The 7,455-nt window shown below is 28.9% G+C and overlaps 1 non-coding gene across 1 annotated transcript; it reads right to left on the reverse strand.

The window, feature by feature from the left end:
* Positions 1–1,433: 1,433 nt before the first annotated feature.
* On the reverse strand, positions 1,434–1,506 carry Trnaa-agc. The gene has a single exon. It is a non-coding gene; the product is annotated as a tRNA-Ala (tRNA).
* Positions 1,507–7,455: the final 5,949 nt, after the last annotated feature.

Consider the following 7,455-nt stretch of genomic DNA (forward strand, 5'->3'; position numbering starts at 1 on the left):
AATCAATAAAATTAAAAGCATCAAGACCAGGTGTCGTTTCTTTCATTTCTTTGCAACAAAAAAATTGTTCTATAAAATTATTATTGTTAATAAAACAAATAAACCCAATTAAATAACGTTCACCACTTATGTCATTAGATTCGTCAATTTGAAGATTAGGACAAAAACCATTTGAAGCTTTAATTTTTTCTCCAACATTTTTTTTCTATATCTTCTGACATATCTTGGAAGCGTCTGCGAATAGTATTATTGAAAAGAGGTATTTTTGTATTTCGGCTTCAGCTTCACTACCAAACATAATACACACTATTTCTGAACAGGCTGGAATAATTAAAGATTCACCTATTGTATGTGATTTTTTATTTTCAACAATTAATTCTGCCACTTTATAACTAGCTTTGAGAGCTTTATAAATTATAAAATACAAAATAGTTAATAATACTTACCATGAAATTTTTTTCTTTCTTCCGTGTCACTTGGGTCACTAAAAATTAGAACAATTTCTTCCCAGGCCTTTCTTTTACTGATTTTATTTGAATATTCACTACTTGTCATATCTTAAATTCGGGGTCTTTTTTCAATTTCGTCAATGAATAAATCAGTATCAAATTCCTCACTATCCATTTTTGATTTTTCAGAAAACTTTTTCGAAAAAACAAATGAAAATATCGAAAAACAAGAACCTATCGCTTCAAAACGCGCGTTGCAACTGAACACGTCAATGCAAAACTGTACAATGTTCAAACGCGCGTCAACTTGCGCTGACGCGCGTTGACAGGTTTTTTGCGTTGTCGCTGCGTTGAACGCGCGTTGCCATACAACGCGCGTTACCATGTGTACAGTTAATTAGTAATTGTAAACGCGCGTTTAACGCCTCTCATGTGAACTAGCCCTAAAATGTAATTATATAAAATTATAAGATATCTAGAGACGAATGAAATATGTTTCATAATGATGATTAAAACCAGACTGATTGTACTGAAATTGTTAGTATATTATTAAATTACTATTTTCAATCTATGATTTATAAAAATTAAGATAAAATAAAGTCACAAATATTTCACATCAAAGTGGTAGCAAATAAACCGGTTTTTTACATAAAAATAGACTGAACATCGTAATATTTCTACAAAATATATGTAATGTATATGTAAATATATGTGTATATAAATATATGTACAGGTTTTATATTATAGTCTATTTTATTACTTATAGACTTTTCATGAAATGGTTTTTTCTTAAAAAAATATATTTCAAACAATTTCGCGGCACTCTGGTTGGGATTCTCTGCTTTTTGGTTTAAAAATTATTCGCTTCCAAAAAAAAGTCATAATTATATTGAATGTATTAATAATTTAATGAAATTGTGATTATATATTTATTATAATTTATCAATTTTAAATAATAAATAAAAAATATTTCAAAAATTTTACTGGAGGCGCCGGGCATCGATCCCGGTACCTCTCGCATGCTAAGCGAGCGCTCTACCATCTGAGCTACGCCCCCTGAATGATTATGCCGGGCTGAAAAACGGTATATAACTAAATAACATCTTATCAAATTAAACTTGAATTATATTTTTATTTTATAATGTAAACCGTTCATCATTAAATTAAAGATAGCAAATTATTCCAGCTAGAATATTTAATATTACGAAATAACACAATGATATAAATGATAAGTAAGCAAATAAAATGATGTAATTTGATAAATTGTTGGTCATATTTTAACATTTGCCTACTAGAATACATCACAAACAGGGCCGGACTGGGTCAGAAATGTCTACCAGGAAAGTAAAAAAATGGTCCACTTAGATATACCAAAGTTAAATAAAAGAACCCTAAAAAAATGTAAATTTTAATATAAAATTATTGTATATTATTTCGAGAATTTGAACACTTAATATTATTATTATAAATTAAAAGACACTTTATTTAATTTCAGACAATTTCTAATGCAATCTCAGTAGAAAATGTTTCTATGAATGTCGACACAACGAGCCTAAACCGAAAAACTTAAAAGAAGGAACTCACCAACGTGTATAAGAATACTGGGAACCACCTGGTATCCCTCCTGCCCAGTCCGGCCCTGATCACAAATTATTATTTTAACCGTTATTTTAGGCAGGGGTTAAATCACAATAATTTATATTGTTTACCGTTATGGGACATTTAAACGTTATAAATAATTTAAACATTACCTAATTTAAGGCGTTTAACGTTATACAAATTCAAAATTTTATAAAATTTTCCGTTTACTGTTATTGTCAGTTAAAACGTTATGAACAATTTAGCGTTTTACGTTTAGCGTCTATTTTTTTCAATATTAAAATAAATAAAACAATTAGTCCACTCTACTCCCTTATAGTGTCCGGCCAAAATATCGAAAAAAAATTTAGCAAAACTGTATTATAGCGATAGAAAATATATCGAATGTTTGAGAAACAACTATAATAATTCTTGTACCGATAAAATCAGATATCAGTAAATTTATAATGTAATTTTAATTGTATAAGGGGCCAACCATATGCAGATTTATTGATGTGTTGAAAGAGCAGCAATATTTAACGGAAATTAAACACCAACTATTCATTGCCGGAGCACAAAAGTCTAATCAAAAAAAAAATGTATAAAAATTGTTCAACAAAAATTAGAACTATCACTTCATCTTATAATACTAATGACAATATTAATTATTTGAAAGGTATCGCGTATAACTTAAGCATACAAATGTAAGGATTGTAATTATTAATTAATACATATTTTTATAGCAAGACAAAATCTGCAAATAAAAATAATCTTATTTTTTTTTAACTTTTATTTTTGATTGTTCGCAACATTTCAATTAACTTAAATATAAAACAAAATATAAAATGTGAATAACATAAATAAATAATTTTTTGCTGTTTTGGTTTTTGTAACAATGTAAACTTCGCTTTTTCATATTTCGCTATTTTGCTATCACTTTTTTTCAATTCGCTATTTTTGTCTCACCATTTTGGCCTAGAACCCTCCCTTTTATATGATAATAATTTTTAGTACAATGTCAGTAATAATTTTTAGTAATAGTTCTTTTCTATCAATCAAACTGAAAGTATACTTTTGTCTGGTACCTATAGATCTGAAAACTATTTACAAATTATTTATTTTATTGTAGAATATATATTTTAAAATATAATAGATATATTTAAGTCCTTATCAGATGTTTTGTTTTAACTGGTTTTTTGAAAAACACCTTAAAAATAGTCTTGTTTATTGAAATTTAGTAGGTATTCACTTCTCGAACACGTTGTGCACATTTTTAGTTTCGGACTACATTTTTATCGGGGTTCACTTAAAATAAGGATACTAATATAATAATATATGTAAATATATGTATTACATGCAGATACATATTAAAATTGAATTTAAACAATCTATTTATATGTTTCTAAATTTGTCATGGTATCCAAATTAATCATTTTAATAATTTTTGATACATGGAATATAGGTTATATAGTTCTTATATTTTTCCAGAAAATCCTTTATATATTTTTAAGTGCCTAATATTATGAAGTTTCAATATTCGTTCCATGCAATGACGAAAAACACACTAAAATACAAGCAATGTTATTAATAATAAATTATTATTTAATCAAAAATATATATCAAATAATATCAAATCGATGTATAATGGGTTATTTACAATCGACAGTAGGTATCTTTACAGACGTAAATTCTACGAATTGTAGAATATACAACATTTATGCAACTATCAAAAAATATGCGATAAATATTCATTCAAATATGCGAAAATATGAAAAAAAATGAACCCTAGACTCTACACATTACGAAACGTCGACATTTATAATCAAAATTATTCTAGGTGAATTGTAAAAGAATATGGATTCGCATAAAAATCCGGACCCTATTAATAATATATTGTCACATAAATCGAGGTACCCTTAATCTGATAGTTGTTTATTTATCACTATTAATTATCGGAATGCATAGTACACCAATAATTTATTGAATCGTATCGAGTTCAGCGTTTACATATATTTATACTATCTATTATGCGTGCGATAAATAAAACTAATAATAATATAGTGACTAAGTGATTAGTGGCCTCATACCAAACATTAAAAGTATTTAAATAATTAATTCATGGAGGTGTCCTTGTCTAAGGTGACGTTAAAATGAATGAGCGACTACTAAATAATACTACTATATTTATATTTACGAGTGTATAAATGGTAGTAATAGATTGTTCCATATTATCTTTGTACGGTTTTCACATCATAAAATTACCACCATAAGTAATTTCATGTCTCACATTTAGTGCCGTTGAAAATATATACTCGTAATATACTCGTAGTTCCAGGTTTTGTACATTTTTTCTACTCGGTGACTTCAATCAATAACCAATGTACAAAATAGTCGGTTAATATACGAAACTATGATTCTAAATTTCAAGTGTTTACTTTGTGCAACTAGTATGGGTTATATGCACGTTATCCGAATAGTGTCACTTTAGACATGTTTCTGACTTTAACCGTAACATATAATTAGTTTTGTATTGTTTGCATTGATATTAGAGTAAACTGGATCTATTATAAAACTTATAATGAATAACATTATCTGTACTGTGTCATAGATTATTATGATATTTTAATTTTTAAACGAGTTATGTTAAATATTAAAATTAAAAAAAGCTTATAACTCAAACCTCAAAATTTGCAAACTTATTTATTCAACTTAATTACCGCTATGATTTATCACCCAAAGATTTTTTATAAATCTTAATGCTCTCTGTAAACTTCGCATATTGTTTCTTACGTTGTGTTGCTGATTTTTTCATTTTAAAAAGTTCCGTTTCAATTTTTTCATACTTAGCACGACCCTAAGTTGGATGTTTTCTTTCTATTAGCTATTATGCCAGATTTTTATTTGAATATTCGTCGAACCAATTTCTGTGCATTGTCCATTATTATAATATACATTAATTTACTTGGTTCTCGATTTATATTTATTATTCAATTCCGTTAATATTAAATTTATTTTCGAGTGAGATCCATAGGCGTGCGCACGGGGCGAGCCCCGGCTTGACCGGAATATTTTTGAAGGCATGGTAAAATGTAAACTAACCATAGTAAAATGTCTATATATATTTTAATATTTTCGTGGAAATCAATTAATTGTATTATATCATTTGATTTTAAAGAATTTAAAGTTTTACTTTCAACTTCAAAAATATATGTCTAAAAATTAGTAACATAATACTTGATATTATGTGTAGATATACATACTAGATTTTTTTTAATTTACAACAGAATCTACGATGTTGAAGTGCTAGAAAAAATTAGGGGTACTGTCTAAGTATTAGGGCACTAATTGTATTCAGGCTCGACCGGAAGTTGAAGTCTGCGCACGCCTCTGGTGAGATCTAATTTATTCGAAGGTATTGGATATTTCTCTAAATTCGATAGTATTTTTAATTTTGCGTTATGAACGTTTTAAATATTTATATTGCTATACAGTTCAACCATACTATAACAGTGGTATAAATATTATCCAAAAACAAGACATTTTTTAATTTTTATATTCGAGATATTATATAAAAATGTTTTTTTTTTTAAATTTTAGATAAATTCTGATTTTTTTTATTTTATCTATATTTTGACCTCCCATTGTTTGACCCCTCGTTTCGGCAAGTTTATTAGAAAACACATACCATGATACGGATTTATGAACATTTTATTAGTAATTTTGATTTAGTAGTTTGGTAAGAGTATAGGTAATTTTCATCTGAGTCCTACAAACTTATTATTTCTCCGTTGAATTCATTTTTAAATTTACGAAGGTAATTCCGTGCACATTTTTCAGAATATAATCTAAAGCGCAATTTATTGATCTACTCGTAAATTAATTTTTGTACCTTGATTAAAGTCAACATTATTTGTTTCCAATATAAAAAAAATCAGTATCAATGTTTAGTTAATATTATACATATTAATAATATTTAATTATTTTATTATCTAGTATTATTCACACGGTATTGTTTCTTTGTAGTCTTATAATATAAATCATGCATAAAATGTTTTAAATAAATCTATTACACTCATTCTTATGTAAATAGGTCATCAATTTATGTAAATACGAATATTTGTTCTTTTCCGATGAACATATTATTACTAATATCATGTAAATTAATATTTTCAATTTTAAAATATTCATTTTTGACAATAAACATTTCATAAATGTAATCTATTTGTATTTAATTTCTAACCTAATGACAAATAAACGTATGCGATAAAAACAATTCGTTATTGTATTGTTTTCGCTTATAATATATTGCATTTCCCGATCGTTTAATTATTGCGATTTTCACACGGACTCGGTTTTACGCGCGCTCTGTACGCTTTAATATCATTATTGTAATGTCGTTGGAATGGAACTATTATGGAGCTATTCGACGTGTAACGCGCGTCAGACCGGTACGTAAATTATACTATAGCAGTAGCGTTCAGGGTGTTCGCAACAGCAACAGCAGCGGTGCGCTGCGATATTAAGCCATTTTAACTGCTGGCAGTGCTCGGTTGAACACAATTTATTATTTATCATTTTCCGCGAGAAAACATTAGTTTCGAGTTGATATTGTAATACGCGCGCGCAAAAAACATTACTAATTTCGTCTTGTTGTAGTTGTAGTAGTGAGAGAAATAGTAGCAGTAGGTGAATATCTCGTCTTCCTGCATGACGACTGTACGACGTGTATATTATGATAATAATGATGATAATAATACCTATAACAGCCGGCTGCGGATGGAGTGCTGCGAAGGAATAGGGTTTATTCGCGGCTAACGTGCACGCGACAAGGGGACAATTTATAACCTTACGGCGTACACATGTGCCTTGTCGGTGACGGTAGTTGGTAGGACAGGAACGTTTACCGTCATCACCGTGTTCGACGTGATATTATTGCGTATTGTTATATACGATGTATGTATCACGGAGACTCGCGAACAAAGGATTTACAATAATTATTCTTGAGGACCAGACCGTTGTGTATCTTCTGATATTTCTATATGAGCATTACGAAAACACACACATATACGCGGGCGCGCATGTTCACATATTCTCACATTCATTTGTTTTGCGTTTGCGAAGAAAAACTTTGAATCGTTCACACAGCATTTGTGCTTTCGTATCATATTTTGAAGCTTTTCACAATGTCAACTTCTGGGAGTTTTTCTTTCACGATGTGTTTTGACGTTGAATGTCGAACCGTCTGTGGCGTATAATAATCCCACTGGTAAACAGCACAAAAGGAGCTAAGGGAGGTTTTAGAGCTAAACGACACGATGTGTACACTATGGGATAACCGAAAAGGAGCTGCAGATGCTGTTGTTCTTTAACCATTTGATCATAACATATTCAATTTATACATTTTGGCACAAGGGACATTTACTGGAAT

This window comes from Sipha flava, unplaced genomic scaffold (assembly GCF_003268045.1).
Source record: "Sipha flava isolate LNK unplaced genomic scaffold, YSA_version1 176_pilon_pilon, whole genome shotgun sequence".
NCBI lineage: Eukaryota > Metazoa > Arthropoda > Insecta > Hemiptera > Aphididae > Sipha > Sipha flava.